This window comes from Ips typographus, linkage group LG14 (assembly GCF_016097725.1).
Source record: "Ips typographus isolate SLU linkage group LG14, UJ_Ityp_2.0, whole genome shotgun sequence".
NCBI lineage: Eukaryota > Metazoa > Arthropoda > Insecta > Coleoptera > Curculionidae > Ips > Ips typographus.
The window spans coordinates 5,900,910-5,928,725 of record NC_138435.1 but is presented as its reverse complement, the minus strand read 5'-3'; the positions used below and the strand labels follow the sequence as shown (position 1 = coordinate 5,928,725).

The following is a 27,816-nucleotide window of genomic DNA, read 5'->3' as shown; positions in this document are numbered from 1 at the left end:
ATCTACATTAAATAAAGAGTCTAAGGGCATTATAAAAAATAACGCCCTAGACATTATTTCGTAGATAATTGATCTTAATAGGTGTCATTATTGATGAATCCATAGCCCTGTCGGATATTAAATAATAAAAATTGCAAATAAGTTATCAAGTCTATTTCCAAGGTTTTGACTAACATTTCTTTATTGATACCCTTTAAAATCTACCTTTAAAACCAAAAATTAAGGGTTTTAGTCAAGTTTCATGATTGTTGTCACTGAGATTTACATTTCCACATAAAAAAGTAGTTTTTCAGCTTTGTAATTGCCTTCAAAATGTTGAAAATGGCTCAGAAATCTGTAATTGGTCTATCATCTATTAATGTTCCAGATTTCGGCTATCATTTTCTTGTTGGTAGTTAGTATAGTTTAAAATGTATCTTAAAAGCCAAAAATTAAGCCTTTTAGTCGAGTTTCATGATTGTTGTTTTTGATTTTTACATTTCCAGGTAAAAATGGTTTTGAAGCTTTGAAATTGCCTATAAAATGTTGATAATTGGCTCAAAGGCTTCTATGTTTTTGAATAAAAATTTATATATTGTATTATAGCCAACTTTTACAATTACCACATTCAAAAAAAGAAACCGGAAAGTACAGGTGTGAGTTGTGTGGGCTTTTAGCCTCCATAAAATGTTAAGTTATATGTATGTACTGGCAAAAGTTCACCTAGCAAGTTTTATATTGCATACCTAACCCTTTAATTAGGAATACCCAATGTTTATACTTAAGTCATGTAGTGCAAGTAAGTCAAGCAACTATTTTTATACAAAATTGTTAGAAATAAAATGCTCGAGTTCAGTTCTATATTATTAAGGTCACTTTGTAACTCGTCTGAAATAAATCTGGTTTTTAAAAACCATTATATTTAGTTTGTAAATTTAACTAGCAAAAATAAATGCAATGTTTTATTGCTCTATTTTACCCTGGTATACTTTGCTAAACCGAAATGACACCTGGTTTTAGTATTGAAAGCAGATAAGGTTTCTAGTCTAACCAAAAGCGACTTTTATGACTTTCTATCCTAATAAATTGTTAGGCGCCCTTTGAAGACATCCCAGACAATGTTTTGTCTTGCAGAACTTGGACTGCAAATACAAGGTGGCCAAATGAAATAATATCGCTTCAGTCAAAAATGTAATGTGATAAACTCAAAATGATAAGTCAACATGGGCAGCACATATTAAAGGGGGGTATATTAAAGATGAAGTTTTCAATCTTTCTTTAACAACAAAGGAAAATTGTAAGGAAAGAGTGAGAAACGCGTTTCGTGGTTTAAGCCCAAAGGCAATAAGAGCAGCAACCCATGAGCAGCTGATCCTAAGGTGCGAAAAGTGTCACGAAGCTGAAGGTCGAAATTTCGAACATTTGTTAAATTAATTGTTAGTGTAAGTACAAAAATATGTTGAGCGTTGTTTTTTTTTTTAAAGGGCGCATTAAATCGTAATCCATACTAATCTGAATAGGGACACCTGTTTGTGGTTAATGACTAGTTGTCGTTTCTATAACTACAACGTGTTCTGATAGATATTTGTAAAATTCAACACTGGATCTAACTTATTGCAGGTCATGTATTTGGACTCCTTCGGAAAGATTCGGGTTGGTTTTTTATTCGATTATAATCAAATCTTGGGGCTAATGTAGGCACATTGTAAAATTAGTCAGGACTGTACATACAGGGTGTCGCAGACAAATGTGGCGTGGTAAAGTGGTCTGTTTTTTTAAGAGGTACACTCTATATTTTAATTAATTCTTGGATAGTAGTATTGATTATAAAAAAGATTTGTTAATTGAATGACATAATGTAGCGTGCCCCGTTTTCGACAAAATAGCGACTAAAAATAAATGAAAATTTTTACATTCGAAAAAAATGTATAGCAATAAACTAAATAAATGAATAGTTAATATCTTAACTTTTCATGAACTATGTAAAAATGCTTATTGTAATTTTGTATCTAGGTAGTTTTAAAAAAAATTGTAGGGGAAATCTACTTTAAATAAAGAGTCTAAGGGCATTATGAAAAATAACGCCCTAGACATTATTTCGTAGATAATTGATCTTAATAGGTGTCATTATTGATGAAACCCTGTCTGATATTAAATAATAAAAATTGCACACAAGTTATCAAGTCTATTTCCAAGGTTTTGACTAACATTTCTTTATTGATACCCTTTAAAATCTACCTTTAAAGCCAATAATTAGGGGTTTTAGTCAAGTTTCATGATTATTGTCACTGATTTTTACAATCCCACATAAAAAAGTAGTTTTGCCGCGTCGTAATTGCCTTAAAAATGTTGAAAATTACTCAGAAATTTGGTATTATATCCAACTTTTACAATTCCCACATTTAAAAAAAGAAACCGTAGAGTACAGGTGTGAGTTGTGTGGGCTTTTAGCCTCCATAAAATGTTAAGTTATATGTATGTACTGGCAAAAGTTCACCTAGCAAGTTTTATATTGCATACCTAACCCTTTAATTAAGAATACCCAATGTTTATACTTAAGTCATGTAATGTGTAGTCAGCAACTATTTTTATACAAAATTGTTAGAAATAGAATGCTCGAGTTCAGTTCTATATTATTAAGCTCACTTTGTAACTCGTCTGAAATAAATCTGGTTTTTAAAAACCATTATTTTGTTTGCCACTAAAGCATTTTTAGGAGCATATAAAAATGTTATTACACGCCAGCCGGCAAAGACATTTTTCGGACAATTTTGCCCCAATTACCTGGCAAAACTTTACAACCCACCCATTTACAACCCTGTCTAGTCTAGTTTACGCTCTAGGGAACTCACGTTGAAAAAGAAAACATTAAGTCAAAGGAGTCAAAGCGGCCGAAACGTGCAATCCATGACCGTTTTGATTGAATTTCGTCTCTAGCTTTTACGTTTTGGTTTTTTTTGTTTTGTTTGTTGTTTTAGCCATCATCAGAGCGAATTTTGTTCTTATTAATGCAACTTTTGTTTTTAAAAAACTTGTATTTAATAAAAACGAACGAAATTACATTTGAACGTTAACCAAGCGAGATATCTTAATGACTAATTACATGCACAAATGCTGCTGTATAAATAGGAAAATAAATGCTGACTTAGCAAAGCTAGTCTGAGGATGTCTATTTAGTATTAGTTCTCTCTCTAGAAATGGCCATATAACTCATCCCTCACTAAGACTGAGAAAATCGGGGTACATTTTCGAGGGTTTATAGTTGTATGTCCACTTTTACATCTACGTCTTACGTCTTTATTTTTCCTATAGTAAAAGTAAATTACAATACCAATAATGATAAAAATAATAACTAATATTAATATAATTGATACGCTAGAGCTAACAACATCGAATTGAAACAACATTCGAAAAAAAACATGATAAAAACAGACCACTCGCCCGTCAGGGGAGTTTTTGCAAACACTTCCTTAATACGACCTTGTGTGTCACCTGTCAAATTATTTGTTGACATGTCACTGTCACTTTGACAGCACCCAATTAAGTTTGTACATATCCAAAATACTGTTTTTTTTTTTTTTTGCATTTTTACTTTAAGTTAGGTTATTCAGAAGAATGATGGTAGGGTTTTAATAAATAAATAAATAGTACAAAAATGTAAAACCATCTCACCTCTCAATAAAAAAGTCAAAAAAGTTCCTATGAACATGTCACAAAACTTGACAACAAAACAACTAAAAAAGTTGGCATTGGTGCGCACTTAATTTAGAACACCCTGTATACAGGGTGATTCAGGTTTTAATACACAAATTTTAACCACGTATTCTACGTCCAAAAATAATCCCAGTTTGTCCTATAAACTATATCCCGGAAATGCGTCTTTTAGGAATTACAGGGTGTTGAAGAAAGTTAATTTTTTTTTTCAAAACTCTTATACATATTTTAATAAAACTTTGTGGTTTTCATAAACAAAAAAAACCGATTATTCGCCAATTAAAAATTTGTTTTATCTTCACCAGTGGCGCGAGTATTAATAAGTCATCTGATAATTTTTAAGAAAAAAAGTACGCCACTGCTTGTTATAAAAATAACATTGATTTTTCCATTTTCTGTTGAATGTATAATTTTGAAGAAAAAAGGTTTCTTGGAAATATTTTTTCCGACGCGCCGATTTCGAGTAATCGAATTGCGAACTTATCGAGGCAATAAACTAATTGTAAGCAACAAAGAACTAAACATTTGATAAAAAATTATAATAATTGATCCAAAAAAACTTCAACATCCTCTATTTCCCGAAAGTCGCATTTCTTGTGTATTAAAACCTGAATCACCCTGTATATAACTCACGCATACCCAAAACAACACCTCACCACCTCCACCAACCTCCCACCTCTCTAAATCTTCTTCAAAGAGTGGACCAATGCACAAGTTTCAGTTTCAGTCAGTCAACGGTCGGAGTCGGACGCTACGTTATTTTCGGGTGACTGTATTTTTTTTGTTTTTTCTCTTTGGAAAAATTAATATGGATTGGACTCAGAGTAAATATTTGAACAGTGTGAACTATCCACCACAACCCACACCCTCACCCAGCCCCAAACAGTCCGAGAAGTGTGGTTTGGTGTACGAGAGTGCTTCCCTCCTCATCGAGCACAACAATTTGAGTGACCCCCAGTATTATTATGAAACACCCATGAATGAGGAGGAGGTGAGTCAGAGTGAGATACTAGATTTGGATAGTCAGAAGGTAGTCAGTCAAACGTGGGAGAAGGAAAAGGAGGGACATACCGTGCAGGGGATGATTAGTTTGGGGAATAATCAACCAATAGGTTACCAAGGGGAGTTTGTGGTTGATGGTGGTTCTAGCGAGGGTGTTTCAGTGTGTTTTAGTGGTTATGAGGCTCCGGCACCGCAACCACCAGCTCCTGCCCCCACCAAGAGTACCAACTGGAAGAGTAACAAAGCACGCAGACCGAAAACCTACAATTGCACCGCGTGCAACAAGTGGTTCACCAGTTCCGGACATTTAAAGAGACACTATAACACCTCGTTGCACAAGAAAGCGGTTAAATCCAGTGGGCTGCCTGATCCAGCTATCATGCCCATCAGCGCCCATCACCATCCAGCTAGGAATTCCTCGGCTAGTAAGGATAATAGTCAGGAGGATTCGAGGAGCAGCGACAGCGTGGTGAATGTGGTGCCTACCTTGACGGAGCAGTACCCAAACGAGTTGTCCTCCCACGTTACGCAGGATACGTTTACCCCCAGCAGTACTACGGGTGATTTGGATGTGAGCCAGCCTTTGCCCAGTTTTGCGCAGGTTCTGGCGGAACTACATGGGTATGCGAACGTGGCTGCTATAGGACAGTACTACTGTCCTCTTCAGGAATACCCTCATCCTGTAATAATGGAGAATTACACCACCAATTTGACAACTGAATTTGGAGGACTTGAGGTGGACACTTTGGTGGAGGAACAAAAGGAGAATCCTCTCTCTCGTCCTTCGGAGGAGGGGAAAATCAAATGTTACGACTGTGATAAGGTGTTCAATCGTCCCTGTTATCTCACTCAACACAACAACACCTTCCATAATGGCGATAAACCGTTCAAGTGTTCTCGGTGCGGTAAACGGTTTCCTGATGATGAAACCTACAAACGACATACGAAGAAACACGCGGGCGATAAACCGCACAAGTGCGATATGTGCCCAAAAACGTTTAATTACAAAGCGGATTTGAGAAGGCACTTGTGCAGTCACACGGGCAGGAAACCGTACGTGTGCGAGATATGCGGCAAGGGCTTTATCAGGAAGGATCACATGATCAAGCACGTGGACACGCATACCAGGAAGAGGGATAAAATGGCCGCCATCCGTAGCTAAAGCGCCCGCGCGCACTGTTGTTTCTTGAGCCACTCGATATATATAAATTTTTGGTTCACTCTGTATATTTAATTGTTTTTTTTACCTTTAAAAATTGTTTTTGACAGTTTTTCTGGCCACTAACCTAACCTAATAGTTTTTTAACACTCTCGTTTAAAATTATTGTTTTAGGACACTGACATAACCCTATATTTTTAGGACATTTTTTGCAAAAAATTAATTTTTTGGACACTAAACTAAAATTTTCAGACAATCTTTTAGAGTGTTAAAAAATTATATTTTTTACTGTTTTGGCGTGTTTTAGACAGTTTTGTTGTAAATTCTTTAGGACATATCAATTGTTACTGATTTGTGGGACAGTTTCGAAATTTTTTGCTCTCCGGTCGTTATTACTCAAGCGATTTCAATGAAATTTTCACACAACTTAGGCAACACCCCAAAAAAAATGAAATGCTGAAAAAAATCAGACAAAACCCCCCTCTCTTCACCCCCCTCAAGGGGAAAAAATTTGCTCAAAAAACAATTGCTTCGATTAAAATAACTCAAAACAATCAACAGCAACAGCAAGAGAAATTAATATTATATACCAGGTGTCCAAGAGCACCCTGGACATCATAGGAGATTAACATGGGAAAACGGTTTTGAATTTTTTGCGCCTGTACGGTTGATTTGATTTTTTTTCAGATCTCTAACTTGAGCCCTTTCGTCGTAAAACACGAACAAAAATGAGAAAATTTAAACTTTTAGCCTGCACTGTATAGGCGGTTGTCGGGCAACGGGTAAACAGGTCATTGTTGCTCGTACGGTTTTTCAATCAAATCAACCGTACAGGCGCAAAAAAATCAAAACCGTTTTCCCATGTTAATCTCCTATGTCCAGGGTGCTCTTGTACACCTGGTATGTATTTATTGGGTCAAAATAATACGATTTAGCACAACTTACCTTAGATGAAAAGTTAACGGAAACAGAAATACAGGAGATCAAAGTTATTTTTTTAAAATTCAAGGAGTTTTTCACTAAAATTAGGTATTCCAATGTTTCTGAGGGTGCTAGCTTATAGAGGGCGCCATCTACAATAAATGGTTTGCTTTTAAATCGCTCTAACTTTTTTCTGGTAAAGCGAAGTGACAACTGACATCAGAGTATCTGTTATCCAATATTTTCTGAACAGAAAAGGTATACTTAGTCACTGCAAGTGAGAAATAACTTAAATAAAAATATTCCGAATCGTTGAATTGGTCGGGGATACGAAATATCGTAGAATTACTTTGACCCCCTATATATCTATTTTCGTTGACGATTGGTCTGAGGTAAGTTGTGCTAAATCGAATTATTTTGATCCCAGAAAGCCGCTATTAAATTATTTACCATTACTTAAGTTTTTTGAAAGTTATTTGAAAAATACTATTTTAAAAAAATTACTTTGACCCCCTGTATTTCTGTTTCCCTTGACTTTTCGTCTGAGGTAAGTTGTGGTAAATCGGATTATTTTGACCCAATAAATACGCCATTAAATTATTTACCATTGCATATATCTCATATATATTTCCTAATAATGAAAAGGGCTATCGACCATTTGGTTTTTCTGACCGTGATATAATACAATTATATTGGTATCAGATATTTGTAGAATATGAGTACAAAAAGAAAATACTCAGTTTCACGTTCTACCTATTATTTACAGTACCTATACAAAAATTAACATAAAAATTAGTCCGTTTTTTTTCGGCTTCGCCTCACGCTGCAATCATGTAAAAGCGGCAAAAGTACTTTTTTACGATGACTGCTGTGAGGTGGAGTGGAAGGACAACTCACATCATTTTCGTAGCTCGAACTTATTGTCACCGATAAATCACTTTGACGGAATGTGTTTATTTCAAACAGGTATGTCAAGCGTTGTTATGGAAACGCCGAAAAAGTTGGTGAGTAGATTGTTAGTAGAAAGCGAAAATGCTCTAGAGCAGAAAATGATTCATTTTCTGCTCGCGCGCGGCAAATAACTACTTTCTGCTGTTAAATGGAAGCGTACATGTGGTACTTTCAAAGTCAGTCGTCGAAAAACATAATTTCTGAAACAGCACTGTAATCAGAAAACAAGTTGAATTAACATTGTTAAAAATAGAATATGACGCCCATTAGACTAATAAAAGTGACGATGGAAACCAAAAACCAATACGTCGTATCTCAAATATAATTTTGCCATGTTGTAGAGGAAGAAGCAACATTTCATTGAACTTCGAATTGCTCAACTATGTCTAAATTCCGGTCTTCTCAAATAACCGAAATCATCATGGTGAGTCCCGAAAAATGAAAGATGACTCTAACAGTTTCAGCTTCGTGACTAAAAAATATGTACTTCTATTTGGGAGCGCCCATCAAAAGAAGGTCCTGTCATAAAACGACCCAAATCGTAAACTACACTTTTTTTAAATAAAGGTAACAGCTAAACTCAGGTATCAGTTTTGTTAGCTAGCTTTCTGCTTTCAGTTTGGGTGTTGTTTCGAAAGTTTGATAATCGCTTTTTGTTTTAGTTACTGTTTTTGTAGTGTTCATTTACGATAAAATACATATATTTGATTTTCTCTTTTTGCAATAATTATTTACTCTTTCACTTTATTAACGGCAGAAATCGTGGTTTCCATTGGCAAGCTTGTGCGAAGCTAGTGTATTTGAATCCTGTTCTATTTTATGTCACTAAATCAATATGCTAAAATAAGAAACAAAAATTCAAAACTTCCGGTTATACCTATCTGTATCCATTTCTGAGATATTTACTATTTTATGTAAAATAAAAATAAAATATACACTTGCAGTACCTAATCTAACTAATTAACTAAGCTAACCTGAATTTTAACCCGCTACCGAACTATTAGCATTAGTATTAAAAGTAAACAAATAAAAAAATACTATTTCGTACTAATTATATTATAAATAATTTTTAAACTTCTTCCATTTAAATTTAAACATAAATTAAATCCATTGGAAAACAACGAAGAATTATAAATTATATAATTTCAATCTAAAAATGTTGACTCTCTCTAGCTTCGAATCCGTAGCACTAACCAATCAACTTTTATACGTCAATAGAAAGCTTATTTCATTGGCTATTCATTGACTTACAAAAGTTTATACAAAGTGTTGCAAATAACCTAGTTATTGACGATTGTAAGAAAAGATGCACCAAAAAAGACATAAAAAAACGAGTCAAATTTGACGCTTCCTAGCGGCCGAACCGTTCAACCTGTTAACTATAACCTATAGCTGTTGTACCACATGTAGTGACATCTGTACTCAACTATATAAGCTAGAACGTTCAAATGGCGTCCCAAAATCTAGGAACAGCACCATTGATATCGCATCATTCGGTAAACAGCGATATAATTGGTGAGGTTTTGTTTATCAAAAAAAAATTCCTTCGTTACTAGATTGCTAACTCTTTAAAAAGTCGGCAACATCGCGGAGGTTCGCCCGCGATAAGTTATGTGCAGTCTGCGAGAGAATGGAAAGACTCGCACAACAGTTGATTTCTTTCTGGTTTAAAACCGTAATTAAATTTTAAGATTATTAGTTGTGGATTTGACTTTTCCACCAGTTTAATTAATACAGTCCACTTGGAGAAAGAACATGGTCCTTAAAGCCGAATAGCGATCAGACATAAGACGAAACGTTATTGAAAGATTAGAGACTTTGATTAGAGTGTCGTCAAGCCTCGGCGATAACCTTGAAGGGTGGAATTGAAAACTTGGAGACCTGGATTTCCAGAAGCGGCTGGTAAATTGACATGTGACGACGATCACCGTGGGTTACAGTAAGCAAACCAAAAGGGAAAATCTACCAGAAAGAACAGTAAGTCTTGAATTTGGCTCAATTTGATAACACTTACTTACATTAACTTGACTCGACGAAGGCTTATAAAAATAATTACATTCAAATTATAAAATCAAGACAAAATGAAGGACCTTAGAGACCATTTTAATCGTTTGCAATTAAAAAAAAAACTAGTTATTAAACAATCTTTAACTCGTTTTAAAGAGTGTGTTGAATTGTTTGATCTCGTCCAAGTTGATAATAGTGCTTTATTGCAATTAGATAGTCGTTTAGCACGCACTCAACCATTGTGTGATGAGTTTAGGGGACCACCAGGACGAAATATAATTGTTATTGACACCGATGATGAATTGGCATTATCAGCTGATAATATTAGTCAAGAAAAACCAGGAAGATATCAATTTTAAGATTTATTTTATGAAATAAGTGCGCGTGCTTCACTGATATTGTCAAATCATCATAAAATAGAGTCAATTGATAACATCTCCCGACCGAAATCACATAATTCCCAGCGACGTGTTACGGGGTTTTCAATAAAATTACCAAACATTATAAACAATTCATAAGTTGGAATTTCGAGACGCATTTTATTCAATAATTGATCAAAACTCATCAATGGATGAATTGCACAAGTTTTATTATTTAAAAGCACACCTTGATGTTAGAGTACATTAAAACTACAAAAGATAATTATAGTATTGCCGTAAACATGTTAAAAGACAGCTACGAAAATAATAGACTAATTATTTTTAATTTTGTCAATGGTTTATTTAAAGCGCCTTCGGTAGTCAAAGAATCACATACTGAATTGCGTAGCTTATTTGATTTATTTAATAAAAATGTTTAAGGTTTAAAAGCATTAAATCAACCCACAGATCAGTGGTCAGTGTTACTTGTTTATTTAATGGTTACAAAACTTGACCACCCAGCTCGTTTTTGTTAAAGAGAAATGTGAGTTTTTAGAGAAACGTGAAACTGTGAGTACAAAAAGTAATAAAAATCAAAATGAAACAATAATAGAAATTTTAATTAAAAGTTCAAAAATCGTACTCATTACTAACAAATAGCAATAACAAATTTACTTGTTTTTACTGTAAATCAAGTCATTCAATATTTAGATGCAATTCATTTTTAAAATTTGATCCTAATAAAAGAAAGCACGAAGCGGTAAGACTGAAACTGTATCTAAACTGTTTGAATCCAAAACATGCATTTGAAAATTAGAATTAGTCTTTCAGGTTAATGTTTTTTGTTTGTCACTGAACCAGTTTCCATGAATTTTTGCATCGTCTTTAAGACATACTGATGACCAATTAATTTATCTGGATGGATTGCATTGAAAGCGCGCGCGGCAGCTCGTGCACAGTCGTTATGTTTGAATTAAAAACGTACAATTTCTATTCTTTCGGCAGTCGTGTAAACCATATTGACAATGTTCCTTCAAAACGAACTTACAAGTTGACCGACTGGCAAAAGCATGGAATGGAAAACAAGTATTCGGTAGTGTTATCAGCAGTTTGACCAAAATAACAAAAAAATGTTTTTATTTTTATCTTTTATAATAACAATGGCCATTTTTCTTAATTATTCTCATATGCTATCATGTATATCATATGGTCTCAATTCAAAGCAAATGTACAAATAAAATAGTGCAATTAATTCCTTATTAAATACCCTTTCCAACGATGCACAGAGGGGCAAGATTCTAAATTTGTGGCAGAAATGTTTATTACCAGAATTCTAATAAATTAAAGGTTTGGCATTAAAAATAATATTTAATTTATTAAATTTGACATAATTATAACATAAAACTGGGTAAAATTCTATGATTATTATAATTTTTTCTGCATCATTAAAATATTCAGAAAAAAAACAAATGTGAGTTTGTTTCCTGGACTTGATTTTAAAGAAAATACCTATATTTTTATTGAGTATCTTGATTCAGAGAGTTTTTTTTCTTAAATTCGGCATTAGTTAGAATTTCTTTTATTGGTCAAATAAATTTCTACTCAAAAAATATATTTATTCTAATCGATTTTGAGAAATAATATAATAATAGTTTATTTTTTATTTTGCTTGTTTTAGAGGTACACATACATAACAATACATGATCACATCCTTAAATTGTGAAATTACCTCTGCTGCTGAAATAACCTCGGCCTCGGCCTCGCCTCGCCTCGTTTCTTCAAGTAAAATGATTAACAGAGGAAAATAGGAAAATTTTTAGGTAACTAAATTATATAAAAACAACTAAAAAATAAAATAATTTAATTAACAAAAGTCGAACAGCAAAAAGTAGAGAAATAATGTGAACATTTCATAAACAATATGCTGACATTTTTATGTATCACAAAGTCCTATTCAAAACAAAACTTAACACAGTTCCACATCAGAAGCACTGCCCTCATCACTAGAGTTCATTTGATCAGTTTCCGATTCATCTTCTTCTGGGGAAAGTAAGTCCAGAACTTCCTTCTCAAATGACTTGCTTTTCTTCTTGGGTAATTTTCGTATACTAGAAATTGCCGGATCCGATGTTACCAAAAGTCTTTTAAACACATCTTCAAGTGTTTGCTGCCTAGAGCATTTACGAGCATAACCTTCCCTGTATTGCTTGATGCTTTTATTTAGCGCCTCTTGGGCTTCCTCGGATAAATGTCCGATAGGGAGGCAAAACGACTTAATAATATCTGGTCCATGTACAAGAATTTTGTGGAGAGTTGCGGGCATGTTGTACCATGGGTATCTTTCGACTAATAATCTAGCTGTTTGCAGGCTAAATATTTTAAACCTATCTATATTTATTTTAAAGCCAGATGATATGGTCTGCAGAATAATTTTTAGTCTTGTGATATCTGCATCAATACGAGTAATTTCAGAGGATATAAATACATTTTCAAAAAATCGCCTGGCAGTATTTCCATCGTTTGAGCTACCGAATCCAGGTTTTGGGCGATCAACAATCAAACCCATTCGCGTTTTAAACTGCTCCTGAATTTTTCTTTTGGTTTCAGCAACTACCTTCTTATGGTCCACACCTCTTGCTTGCCATTTTTTAATTGGCATTTTATAGGACAAATGTAGCAAATACTCAAAAAACCGAATCCAGGCATGCAAACTAGAAAGACCGAATGACAAAGTTGATGGCTTAATTTCTCTTTTCAGAACTAGATCAATGTTGTTAAAAGATGTTGATGTTGCTCTACAAATATAACATTTTTGTGTAGACGTTGTCGACGATGCCGCATTGCAAATTTTTCCGTCAATCATGGTAAATAATAAACTATGAGATATATTGAGAAGCTTTCCTCCTAAGTTTATATTTGTAGCCTGAAGCTCTTTTATCTGATTTTCTATATATGTTTTTTCTCTAACGATGATGACAGGAGTTTCGTGGATAAATTGTATCCTAATTGGCCGGCAAAATCGTGGTGAGCTGGTTCTTGGGTTCTGCCAAATAACTATATGTTTTTCAGGGGTTTCATATATTAATCGAAGAGGTACAAAGGATGTTATAAATATAGAGGCATCATCAAACTCTTCATCGTAGTTATATTTTTGTTTATATTGGCTTTGACCAGAAGTTCCGTCACATCCCCACTTAGAAATCAATGTTAATCGAATGTCGTCATTTTCAGTAACTGAATGCAATACCTCTTGCTGAACTTCAACAATGCGTTTCACAGTATTATCGAGAAGTGCCTGTAGCTTTACCTCGGCCACTTTGCCGTTTATTTGCATATGCTCTTTTGACGGATAACAACGTTTTTTAGCCTCCTGAATTTTCTTGTAAGACGGAAATTTCTTTTTATCTGCTTCTCTAATAATATTGTATTGATGTCTAGTCAATTTAGCTTCTATTAATACGGATAAAGCTTTATCTTCAGACAGATACAGTGATTCCCCTTCTCGTCTTTTGAATGCTTGTCTATATTTCGACGCTCGAGTAGGTGTACTAAACTTTACTTCTTTTACTATGGCTGCAGCGTCGACACTTCCCTCAGCTCTAAGGCTCATTTGAGCGGCATATGTCAGTTCAGCTGAACTCATTGTAGAACCAATTAATTTAGTTTTGTTTCTTTTGGTTCTCTCGCTACTGTGTAAAAAATCGTTTGTAGGTCTTCCAATTCTTGGCTTGCATTTGTTGGAGGATTGTAAGAACATAGGAAATGTTATAGTACCTTCCAGCCATTTTGAATTTTCAGTAATAAATCGATCCTTTTTATACTGAGCAGCTTTTATCTTTGCCATAAATTCTGACATGAAACGAGAAGTCTTTTGCTTTATTACCTTAAGTAATGTCTGAGGACAACTGGTAATATTTTTCGCATATAAGATTACGCGTTGAGTCCTGTCATCAATATTTAACAATATTTTTTTTGTCGGGTAAGACATTAATACGTCAAAAAGTTTTCTTTTAGATAATTGGATAGGGTCAACTGACCAGTAAATGAACGATTAAGGCTACTTCTTCTTTTACATTTATTGAAAATTATGAATAAGGTTGAAATGTACTTACATTTTTTTACATATTAATTTGTTTGTTTATTCTCCTAAGTATTATGGAAACAGTACTATATGGAGGATAACTGGTTTTAATATTATTTAGTATTTGTGTAACAATGTCACAATTCCTAGTAAATGAACAGATCAACCTAATCATTGAACAACAAAACTCCAATAAATGAACATTTTATTTTATTACACAAAAATACAATTTTTTTAAAAACATATATTTACTTAGAAGCTAGTAATACTTTATAAAAAACTTCACATTTCCACAGAAAATAAACCATTTGAAATATGTTTTGGTTCAGGAATTTTTTTTAACACTTGTTTACTCTGGTACCAGATTTTATCAGGTACTTTTGGCCATTGCCATTTGTTTGTAATTTTTTTTCCATTACGCTTATTTTATACTCATCTTCAGTTATACTCATCACTTTTCCAGGGTATACTTTGTTTCCATATCTAACCGCCACATAGTCATTGATAATAAATATTTTGGTTGCAGCCGATTTCTGCTTCTTAGATTTCCGATTAATATCGCCATTGTCGCTATTTTGAAGTCCTTGATTCAATTGTCCTATTATTCCTTGTTCGCCCAAAGTTGTTGTTTCACACTTATTTATTTCAGAAAGTTGTCTTGTTTCTCTTCTTTTTTTTGTTTGCAGCGTTGTAGACTCATTTTTTGAAATGTTTTCCATTTTACGTTTTCGACTATTTTTTGCGTTTTTAATATTACCACTTTTTTCTTTTTGGTTTTTCTTTTCCTCTCTTTCAACTTTCCTCTTTTTTACTTCTTCACATTTTAAATTTTTCTTCATTTCTTGTTCCTTATGATACTGGGCCCAGTTATCGGAAGTTATGGCAAATGGCATTATCACACGACTGTTAACTTTGTTCTTTGGTTTGTTTTCTTGTTGTGGCCAATATAGATGTTCATTCCAGAGGTTATTAAGTACAGTTTCTTGAGCATTTCCTATAACAATATTTGAAATTATATTAACCTTACATTTAGTATCACATTTTGTGTCAGTCTTATCAAATGCCTCTTCAGGTACAGTGCGAACATTATCGATTGTATCAAATATCTTATTCAGAACATCATCTAGAAATTCCCTGCAGACATTAGTACTATCACAGTTTTGAGTATTTACATCATTGTTGACTTTTAGTTTTTTATTAACAGCATCTAGATCAGGCTCGATTGAGGCTCTGTTGGGGTTAAGTCCTATGACATCCGTGCAGATGTTTTAAAGTAGAACATCTTCTTCTATAGTACCATAAGTATTATTTAGAGGGCTTATTGGAACTGGTGTATATACAATTCCATTTATTTCTAAAGGTAGGTCATTTATAAATGACTCATTTAAAGGATCTTTGTATAAGTTGGGTAAATATGTATCTCGATTCGATTCATCAGTGATGGGGGCTTGTTCTTGTCCTGCCTTTTGTTTACAAAGTCTCCAAAATAAGTACATACATGTCTTCTTGTTCACAATCATTAAGTCTATTTTCATACTCGTTAATTTTATCTTTCTCTAAAAATTCTTCCAACACTTTAAGGCAAGAGTCATAATCTTGATTTGTAGCTTTATTTTCAAGCCCAAAGATTTCTTTGCGCCTTGTAGATATACACTTGGTGTAATCTACCGCATCCGGGTTGAGTGGAAACAAACCACAAATCTTAAATCCATTTGTAATTGTGGTGACCTTACAAGCATTATCAAATGCTTTTTTAAAAAGCAAACTAAAATTATGACGTGTAATATGCGTATTTGAACTCTGTTTGTGTTCTCGACACACTTTTTTCCATTCTGCCTTAAGGGGTCGAAAAATACTGACGTCGCAGGATTGCAAGATATGAGTTGAGTTAGGGTATAAACAATAGAGAATTATTCCCTTCTCTATACAGAACTCGTGCAGCTCCATGTTGTAGTGAGACTTATGTTCGTCTATGAATAAAATAACCGGAAAAACAATTCTCACTCTTAACAGCCAAGGAAAAATACATATATAAATATACATTTGCAATATACTCGAAAAATGTTGCTGAGGTCATCCATCCCGAGTCGGATCTGCCAATAGCCCATTCTGCTGGAACGGACAACGACAGCTCTTTTGGTATTCTTTTATATGGAAAGACGATCATTGGCGGAACGGCAACGCCTGCTACACTATAATTACATAGCACGGTTATAGATTCCTTTTCGTTCCCAGATGCTATTTCGTAAAGGTTTTTAAAACTGCTCCTCGGGCCCAAAACTAATCCTGATTTCATACATGTTCGCATGCCAGTCTCATCTGCATTATATATTCTGTTTGGATCGGTCATCATGTCCATTATATTTTTATCGTCAATAAACTTTTTTAGCTCGGAAAACCATTGGCTAATTGCAGTTTCTGTTACTGAAGCCCGGCTCTTAGAAATTATTTCCGTGTTTCGCTTTGATATTTCAGGATGCCGTTGTAAAAATAGTTTCAACCATTTATCTCCTGGTCTGTCATCAAGAAATGGGTTTGGTCTAGACGCAATCTTTAAAACCTTTTGAACTGAGTCTTTTACTTCATTCGGGTGCATAGGAAATCCTAACTTGGCTTTATCCAAAATCCATTTCTTGATTCGTTCTTCCTCCGAATAAGTTAAAATTGGCGAAGGGCCCATTTTTCGTGCGTTAGGAACTTTACCAGTTATTTTGTTATGAAGTGTTGATTTCGGGATTAAATACTTTGAAGACGCTTTGTTTAAGGTGATGCTTCCAGAGTTAATTTCAGCAAGTGCATTGGCTAAGTCTTCCTCAGAGTATTTAAAACGTAAATATTTGGCTGCCATCTGAAAAGATGTGAGTGAAATTAGTAATCAAATATTAAATAGGTTCCCACTTTTCATTATTGAAGCGAAAAACCAACACACCTAATGAATGAACACCACTTAATGAACAGGTTATTATGGCGTTCAATAACTGGATTTTACATGACTAGACTAAAAGTATCTAAATAAGGAACTTGCCTACGAATATTAGCTTACTATAAGGCTCATTTTACAATGTTTCTGAAAATTGCGCCAAAACCCAGTAAATGAACACAATGTTCATTCTTTAGCTTTTGATGATTTCGTCGGTCTATTAATTGAACATAGAAATTATTAAAATAAATGTATGCAATATTAATTTCCCTGGATGAAAAGATACTTGCTAAATGTATATAGAGTGTTAACAAAGCTACAGCAGATGGTTTTATTGAATTTTAAAGTTTTAAAATAAGTTTTGGTTAGCACATGTTTTTTACTCACCGCTAACAAATATGGCGTCCACAGGAATCACGCAGTGCCACCACCTCGTCGCTCGAGATTTTACATATCACTGTTGCACTCAGTGTTGCCAGATACTTATTTCACCGAACAGTAGAACGGCGTAAAAAAAAACAGTAGATTGATGTATATGAACAGTAGATTATTTATTAAATACTCAGTTTTAAAAATAACACAAAAATATATCAACAAAAAATAAATTCTCACATTTATGCTAAACTTAATGTAAAATTAAAACGTAGGAAGTAAAAAATACTTAACCAAAAAATTATTCTAATTCTGATTCCGAGTCCGTCAGCTCGGATTCTTTTTTGTACATTTTCGAGTTGTGCCACTTGATTAAATCTTTACTGTCGAAATTGAAACACGAGTTTTTATTTGACCTCGACAAAAAACTTTTACTATGCAGCAACCCTATAATGCTACTTGTGGATAACTTATTCCGTAAGTCAGTTTTTAATAAGTTGACTTGCGAAAAAAGTCTCTCAACATTAGCAGAAGAGTGAGGTAAGCACAATAAATTTAATACAAAATTTGAAAGATTTAAAAACATAGGAGAGTTGTCTCCAAAGCACTTATTCTTAACAGTAACCCAAAAGTGTTCTATACTGGCTGAATGATCTAAACCGATCGTTGTATTACGTAGTAAACGCCATTCATTATCTAGTGTCTGTATTTCCGAGTCCCTAATTATATTCGGAAAGTGCTGTGCTAAGGGAACAATACTAGGGGTATTACCAGCTATTACATTAATCGGATCTATAATCGCTAAGTTTTTGAAAATATCGTTACTAAAATCAAATCTTAAATTAATTTGAACGCAACTTTCGACAAAAAAATCCAAACAACGTGTACGCAGAATGTGTTTTTGCTCACTGGTTAAATTTTTCTCAGATAAAGCCACTTTAGCGCCCAAATAAACGTCTGTTAACTGGTGATAATTATGTGGATTTTTAAAATTTATTTTTTCTATCGGTGTCGTAAGAATTACCTCTCTTTTTATGAAGCACTCTAATAATGTTTTATAAATACTAGATAAATTTGCATGCATTTTGTGTATTTTTGGATTAGAAGATTGCATTTCTTTGTTCATATTATTGAAGAACGGTAATACAAACTCCAGAAATTCTAGAAAACATTTTGTTAGTGGATCTTTCAATCGAGTTAAAATTGCTTCTGCCGTAAGAAGTCGCTCGGTAAACAACGTATCTGTGAAAAATAAAATTAAAGAATCATATTGCTCTAATAATCTTACCACAGCACTTTCCAAAGATAACCAACTAGTTTGTGAAGGATGAAGTAATTTATGAATTTTTGTATTTGTGAAGTTCTGAAACTCTTTCAGAGATTCAATTCGTTTAGGACTGTTGGAGAAAAAGTTGTATGTGTCCCTAACTATATCTTCAACCCCTCTAGGTAATTTTTCACATGCAGCCGAGGCACATAGATGAAAACTATGACAGATGCAACGCATTAAGAATATGTTCGGCACTTCTTCTTTAAATCGGCTCATCACAGAATTGTACTTGCCTGTCATCACACTTGCACCATCTGAGGCAAAGCCAATTAGATTTTCTTTATATGGTATTTTTTTGTTCAGAAAATAGCTAATAATATTTCCATAAATATCTTGTGCCCTAGCGTCCTTCATAGGTATTAGTGTTAGAAAGGTGTCGCAAATCCTAAAATTGTTATTACTTAAAAGTAATCTAAAAATCTGATAAAACAGTTACCTTTTACTTTCATCATCGAAATACCTACAAACTATCGCCAAATGCTTTGTACATGACCTATCTGTCGACTCATCAATGATTATTGAAAACTTTTTGGTTTGTAAAATACTCCTAACGTCCAACTCATTCTGTTTACCAATTACGTTTTTAACAATTGTTGAGCATTTGGTACGGCCACACTGAATTTGCTTGGCAATCTCTGAGTCGGGGCAAATTTCTTTTATTAACTTTGGCAAATGATCTATTGCATTATATGATATGTTATGTTCAGCAACATAGGCGGCCAAATGTATATCGGCTTTCTTAACTGCTTCTTCAAGCGAACTTGTCTTTTTAAAACTACTCATGGAAGTTAACGTGGGCTGTTTCTTGGCAGATTTTGATAATTTTAAGTGAACAGCACTTTCTTTATGTCGCAACAAGATTTGTTTGCCAGTGGAACCGATATTAATAGCTTTATTGCAGACAGTGCAAAATGCCTCCGTGTTGTTTTTCCTTGTCTTAGCCAACCTGCCAATAGGCACATCTTTTTCCCAATCGCGTCTGTATTTCTGATCATACTTTGCTCTTTTTGCAGGGGTTTTGCTAGTAGACGGCCCTTCCCCACCTGACAAACCATCCTCGGAACTAGAAATATTTTACAATTTAAGTAGGGACTAACATTAAAATTTACAAAAGTTAAGTACCTGCTCATCTTCGGCTGGGCTATTTCTAAAACAAATCGTTAGACGTTTTTAACAAAACCAAGCTTAGTCACTAAACGTTCGGTACGTGTAAAATGATGTAAACAGTAAAAAAATACAGGATACACAATCAACTACGGGGACCAGATTGCCTATTAACGTCATTGTTTTATCGAGTATACATCATAGATGGCAGTGGTGGTCAATGGCCTAAAAAATTTGTAAACATCGCCGCCGGTTGGTAATAATTATTATATTATTACTTATTAGCTATTCTTTGGACTTTTGATGGTAAAATCGTAGTAGAGAGGGAAGAATACCACTTTTTTCCGCATGTTGTACTCAGTAATTTTTTCAGTAGATTTTATCATGGAAACAGTAGAACAGAAGGTTGAAGGTTAAAACAGTAAATCTACTGTTAAAACAGTAGGTCTGGCAACACTGGTTGCACTTGTTTGAAATTCCAATAAATGAACGGCGTAGTTGATATGCGCAGTTAGCATTAGAGAAAGAGAGGAATATAATATTTTGTAAGGAGTTCTTGTTTTTGGCTAAAATGTGGGATTTTGTTCATTTACTAGGTGAAGTTCACTGACTGGTCAGTTGACCCTATGTGTATGATGAATGTACGTTTTTCAAAAAAAAAACTTAAATTGTCGTTGCTTCGCTTCGCAAGAACATTTTATTATTTTTGTCTTTTTTGAAAAATAAAGGTCCCTACCTTGAATGGTTAATGTTTGGTGTGACATTGTGGGCGATAATATTGGTCTTTTTTATTGATGGAAATATTAACGCGACAAAATACGCTACTTCTTAAGAGAGAACGAAGAAAATAAAGAAATAAATTTAAATCGACGAATGACCATGTGTTGGTATTAACATGGCGGCTGTCCAACTCATTCTTTTTTTCTTACGGTGGATTGGCGTGATGGTACTGTTAACTGGCCAGTATGCCAGATTTGAGCACCAGATTTCTTTCTTTAGGGACGCTTATAACAAATTGTTTATGCAGAAGTGGCAAGAACAGCAGAAAACTCGAAAGGAATGATAGGTAAGAGAATAATAATAACGTAACATTTATTTGATTTCGTTCTCAAATAAATCTCCTGCTTTAGCCAAGCAGTAGCCTAACCTGTCATAAAATTCCTGACGCACGTTAATGAAAGTTTGATTAGAAATAGAACCTAGTATTTCAACTATTTTCTGTCGCAATTGGCCTAAATCCTCAGCCCTCATATGACGATGACCGTAAAGTTTTTGGGTTACATGCCCCCAAAGAAAGAAGTCATTTGGGGCGAGGTCGGGCGATCGAGGAGGCCAATTGACAGTACCATTTCTGCAAATCAGACGATTTGGAAATGTTTGGTGCAAAAATGCTTGTACCTACTAACCGTCTTGCTGGAACCAGATTTCCTGCAAGTTAATGTTCAGATTATGTACAGCTGGTAGCACGTTCTCTCTTAAAAGGTTTAAATACTTATTGGCATTTAAGTTTCCATCAATAAAAAAAGATCCTATAATATGATTGTTTAAAATGCCAGCCCAAACATTGACCTTTTGCGGATATTGAGTCCGAATAGGTACGCTTATATGCCTATTTTCCCTTGAATAAGCCACAGTAACGGATGGATTGTGATGACCATGCAAGGAAAAAGAGGACTCATCGGTAAATAAAATATTAGCTATGAAAGTGTTGTCTTGGTTAGACCTTTCAATAATGTCTTCACAAAACAACATTCGTTTTTCGCAGTCTTCCGGAAATATTTCTTGTGTTGTGCGTAACTTATAGCACCGGTACTTGTTCCGTTTTAAAATATTTCGCACAGTAGTTCGTGCAATGACAAGCTCCGCAGTAATAGCAGTACTATTACATGGGAAGTTGACTTCTGCCAAACTGTAAACTGCCGTTTCGCGCTGCTCTTGATTTTCATTTCGAGGATGACGGATACCTTCGGGAGGCTGCGGAAAATCGTGATCTCTACATTTGGTACAGTTTTGCGTACACCCAGTATTTTCAAATCTATAGACCATATCTTTAATTGTCGTACTCGCTGGCACAGGTCGATTTTCAAACATAAATATGAATCTTCCGATAATTTCCTCCACTGTACCACCAGAATAGTACCATTTAATAATTTGTACTCGTTCTCTCTCTCAAAAAATTTTGCCAAAAATGTAATTTTAAAAGCATTTTAAGCCTTACCTTTATCTGGGGCGCAAACCGTTAATTAGGTAATTTATTTCACTTATCTAATTAATAAATATTCAGTAATGTAAAAAGTACAGTGTGACCCATTTAGAATGGAAACACCCCTATAAAATTTTAGGTTATTAACCGATTTAAATGATTTTTTTTTTGAAATAATTAGGAATGAAATGTCTATTACGGGAGAAAATTTTAAATATTTATTTCAGTTTTCAGGTCATATTACGATACTTTTTCTTGATAGAAAATGGAGAATGTTTATTAGCGATTTTTTTATTGAAAAAATTACTACGCCACTGAATCTATAGTGCTTTCAAATAGCTGTGACCAAATTTTTTTATTTATTTTTTTTATTTATTTTTTTTTTTTTTTTTTAGAAATTAATCAATTAATAATTAATAATAAACAAGTAAATAGTAAAATAGTAACACCATTTCTATGGCAACAGTTGATGCAGGGTGTTCTTTTGTGACCGTTAGCTTAGAGGATTTTTGAATTTTAATTTGTCATAACTTTGTTATTAATGAATGGATTTTCATGAAATTTTGGTCACAGCTATTTGAAAGCACTATAGATCCAGTGGCGTAGTAATTTTTTCAATAAAAAAATCGCTAATAAAAATTCTCCATTTTCTATCAAGAAAAAGTATCGTCATATGACCTGAAAACTGAAATAAATATTTAAAATTTTCTCCCGTAATAGACATTTCATTCCTAATTATTTCAAAAAAAAAATCATTGAAATCGGTTAATAACCTAAAATTTTATAGGGGTGTTTCCATTCTAAATGGGTCACACTGTATAATAATAGTGTAATAGGTAGTGTATAAGGACGTAATAAAACAGAACAAGAAAACTTCAATTTGCAAATACAAAATGTTTATTTGAAAAACAAAGGATAAACGACATGTCATTTGAAAATAAGCCCGCGTTGATTTTTGAGTTGGGCCGAATACTTTTGACAGGCTGCGTTCAGAATTTTTGATTATCCATAATTGTTTTATAATGACTATGATTTCGAGTTTGCGTACTAAAGAACTAATAGAATACTATTAAGATAAGTGGTCTAAATGATAATGTATTAATAATTCAATTAATTGTACCAAACTAGCCTAGTCTAGATTTTTGAAATTTTGAGAGAATCCTGCTACAAAATAAAATTTAAAATTTTGTGGCCTTTTTAAAAAAACCAACACTTTTACAAACAATTTTAATACATTTATTTACATACATACTATTTAAAAGAACAGATTTTTACTTAAAGACAGTTCAATAATGTTAAATTAAATATTTAGTAGCATTCCATAACTTTCTTACATCAGTAACATCAATAGAAGGAAATTAAGAAAAATATTAAGTAACATTTATTTTTATAAAACTGCCCTTTGATTCTCCTCTTGTATGTTATAAACATGGTGGGTTTTACATTATACTGTAGATTGTCAACACAAGTTCCTTTAGTTATACTAAACAGCATGTTTTTAAACAAAATAGAAGTGTATGTTTCCATTCATTAGAAGGTCAAAAATATTCTCGATGAAACCAATTTAATTTTTAAGTAGGTTATAACAAAAAAAAATGTTGGCATTTGTGTACATTGTCTATCTTGACTACTTTATTTTAACTTGTTCTGATATAATGAGATATGCTATGTTACTCCTACAGCTTAAAACTCAAGTTAATACTTTGACCAAAATATGCCTAAAGGTAAAACCCCTAGACCATATTATTATTTGATAACACCTATTTGCTATGTAAAATATTAACTATGTATTTTATTCATAATCATAAGGAATCAACTAAACTCTAAGAATAGAGGTGCAGACAAACATGTTCAATAAAAACACAAAAGCATGTCATTAGTATTACATACATACATTATTACTGACCAATTGCTACTTGTGTGGAGCAGCATGTGTGGACATGGTTTGCTACAAATATCATGCTCATAAAATAGCAATACGTATTTAGATTTTTTAGTATACCTACTATCTGGAGCATAGGTGAAGGGGGGCATGCTTTTGGCACATCTGAAGATCGGTTGCTTATGAGCAAGCCATAAAGTACATAGTGTCTACTTAAAGCAGGCATGCCTATTGCTAGGAAATGTGAACAGCTGAAGGGTACAATGATTCTTGGCATATGCTAAGAAGCAGGCCTTTTTATGAGCATGTGTGTCTGCACCTTCACTTTGGTTACAGTGGCAGATAGATACGTTGATTGAAAACTTTTTGTTATTGTATTTCCTATGATAAAACACACTATTATACTTACAAATAACCATATTACATTATTTTATGAACTGATATAATCATAGACTTGATATAATAGTTATTAAGTACAGGGTGATTGATTGAATTTTGACCACCCCCTTAACTTCCTTAAATTTGATTTTAGCAAAAAACGTTAAATACAAAACTAGTAGACATTTAGATCTACTTTATTCTTAGATAAACAGTTATTATACAGGGTGTCCTAAATTTGAGTAACGAAACAAACTTATGTTTTTTTAAATACAATGATCAACTTTTTAATCGATATTTGAATTCTACGTCAAATTCTAGGCCTAACTGATGTAAAATGTCTATATCGATATTCAACTGTTTCCGCAGCAGCGTCCTTGATTGATTGAATTCTGGACACCCCCTTAACTTCCTTATTTTTGATTTTAGTAAAAAAACTTGTTGTATCAATTTAGATGTAGATATTTAATTCTACTTTATTCTTAGATAAGCAGTTATTATACAGGGTGTCCCAAATTTGAGTAACTAAATTAACCCTTAATCACATAGTCGAGTCAACATTGTTAAAGTAACAGATGCTGCTTCGGAAACAGTTGAATATCGATACAGACATTTTACATCAGTTAGGTCTAGAATTTGACGTAGAATTCAAATATCACATAAAAAGTTGGTCATTGTATTTAAAAAAAACATAAGTTTGGTTCGTTACTCAAATTTGGGACACCCTGTATATTAACTGTTCATCTAAGAATAAAGTAGACCTAAATATCTACTAGTTTTGTATTTAACGTTTTTTGCTAAAATCAAAATTATGGAAGTTAAGGGGGTGGTCAAAATTCAATCAATCACCTTGTACAGGGTGAATCATCAACTAGAAGATATTTAGGTCTACTTTATTTTCAGATAAACAGTTATTCTACAGGGTGTCCCAAATTTGAGTAACAAACCAAACTTATGTTTTTTTAAATAGAATGACCAACTTTTTATCCGATATTTGAATTCTACGTCAAATTCTAGGCCTAATTGATGTAAAATGTCTGTATCGATATTCAACTGTTCCCGCAGCAGCGTCCTTGATTGATTGAATTTTGACCACCCTCTTAACTTCTTTAATTTTGATTTTAGCAAAAAACGTTAAGTACAAAACTAGTAGATATTTAGGTCTACTTTACTCTTAGATAAAGAGTTATTATACAGGGTGTCCCAAATTTAAGTAGCAAACCAAACATGATTTTTTTAAATACAATGACCAACTTTTTAATCGATATTTTAATTCAACGTCAAATTTTAAGCCTAATTGATGTAAAATGTCTGTATCGATATTCAAATGTTTCCGCAGCAGCGTCCTTGATTGATTGAATTTTAACCACCCCCTTAACTTCCGTATTTTTGATTTTAGTAAAAAAACTAGTTGTAGCAACAGTTATAGATATTTGGGTCTACTTTTACTCTTAGATAAGCAGTTATTATACAGGCTGCCCCAAATTTGAGTAACTAAATTAACTCTTAATCACATAGTCGAGGAAACATTGTTAAAGTAACAGATGCTGCGGAAACAGTTGAATATCGATACAGAAATTTTACATCAATTCCTAAAATTTGACGTAGAATGCAAATATCGGATAAAAAGTTGGTCATTGTGTTTAAAAAAACATAAGTTTGGTTCGTTACTAAAATTTAGGACACCCTGTATAATAACTGTTTATCTAAGAATAAAGTAGACCTAAATATCTACTAGTTTTGTAATTAACGTTTTTTGCTAAAATCAAAATTAAGAAAGTTAAGAGGGTGGTCAAAATTCAACCAATCAAGGACGCTGGTGGGGAAACAGTTGAATATCGATACAGACATTTTACATCAATTAGGCCTAGAATTTGACGTAGAATTCAAATATCGGATAAAAAGAGGGTCATCGTATTTAAAAAAACATAAGTTTGGTTTGTTACTCAAATTAGGGACACCCTGTGTAATAACTGTTTATCTAAAAATAAAGTAGACCTAAGTATCTACTAGTTTTGTATTTAACATTTTTTGCTAAAATCAAAATTATGGAAGTTAAGGGGGTGGTCAAAATTCAATCAATCACCCTGTACATCCTTGGTTGCATTCCTTAGCAATACAGATAGTGGGAGAATGAATTCTGTGTTACAACCCTGTGTGCATGATCTGAAACTACAACTGTAAATTAAAAAGCACAGTCATTAGCCAACTTTACACTTCATTTTACAGCAACCAAGTTGGGGGATGAACTTGCTTGTCACACAAAAAATTGCTCAGCAACCATAAAATTGTTTACAATTTAATTAAAATGGAGCACTGATCTAAGTATTATATCTTTTGGCAAATTGATTGAACACAACCTGAACACTGGATCAGATAGCTTGTATATTGTCTAGTGAACTGAAGCTTTTAGATGTTTCACACCTTATTATATCATTGTCATTCAACTAAGTAACTTTGCTAATAACAACAGAATACTGTACACCCCATTTGTTAGCTGGTTCCTTAAATGTGGCTTTGTTGGTAACTGGACTCTAGACTCAATAAAAGTTGCGATGTTGTATGGCTAAGGTAGCAAATCGGCTTCACTACCTAAAAATAACTTTTTAATAACACTACACTAGGGGAGTCTCCTGCTATTCTCTCACTGACGAATTGTCTGGGGGGAGTTTCCTACCTTAAATTGAGAAGGCCACCAACTAGAGGAACTCTTACTATTGTGTAAATAGTGTTATTTGTTCATGTTTTCCTAAAATCTTACAATAATTGGACTAATAGGAGTCCATTCTGGTATTAATATGCCTGTCACTGTAAATGATTTCTTGTTTACTTTTAATTTGACAATTGAGGTTAGATTTTAATCGCAGATGACAGATGAAATATAGGGAGGTGTGGTAGCGCTATAGCAATTCGACTGCTAAATGAAAAATAAATAATTTCATTCAAATTGTTAAACAAATAGACAGAAATCGGACTAAATACAGCTCGCTGACCGAAGACAGATTATCCAAATGAATGGAAATAAATTAGGAACAATCCAACAACAAAATTGGTTTTGTCGACGGTATTAGATACTTAGGCGTTTGGCAACTCGCTCAAATTTTGGCCTACTTGATATTTTTCCTGCACATGCATTTATCTATGTTTCTCTGTCCGTTACACGGTTTTCCTATGGTCGGTTTTGGATTTACCATACGTGTATAAGCCATAATCTACATGTTAAAAAAAAAGAAACAACTCGAAATTCGTGGATACCTAAAGTTAACAAGACCCAAACCATGGACAACGGCTGTTCCCTCTGGCTCCCCTTCAACCTTCCACCTGGGTTTTAATTGCATATTGTACACCCGAGCACCCACTGTGACGTCATGCAGCGTATCGCTTTATCCCAAACTCGGCTGAATATCTTCGATCTGTACATTTCTGTTGTGTTGCGAGTGTTTACAATGCCTGT

General features: G+C 33.6%; 1 long non-coding RNA gene and 1 pseudogene across 1 annotated transcript; both read right to left on the bottom strand.

Annotated features, from left to right (window-relative positions):
* Nucleotides 1–15,643: 15,643 nt before the first annotated feature.
* Nucleotides 15,644–18,374, bottom strand: LOC145737489 (uncharacterized; annotated as a pseudogene).
* Nucleotides 18,375–22,981: 4,607 nt separating this feature from the next.
* On the bottom strand, nt 22,982–27,687 carry LOC145737628 (uncharacterized). Its single transcript, XR_014180444.1, has 2 exons — nt 27,040–27,687; nt 22,982–26,954 (listed from the first exon to the last, which is right to left on the bottom strand). It is a non-coding gene; the product is annotated as an uncharacterized LOC145737628 (long non-coding RNA).
* Nucleotides 27,688–27,816: the final 129 nt, after the last annotated feature.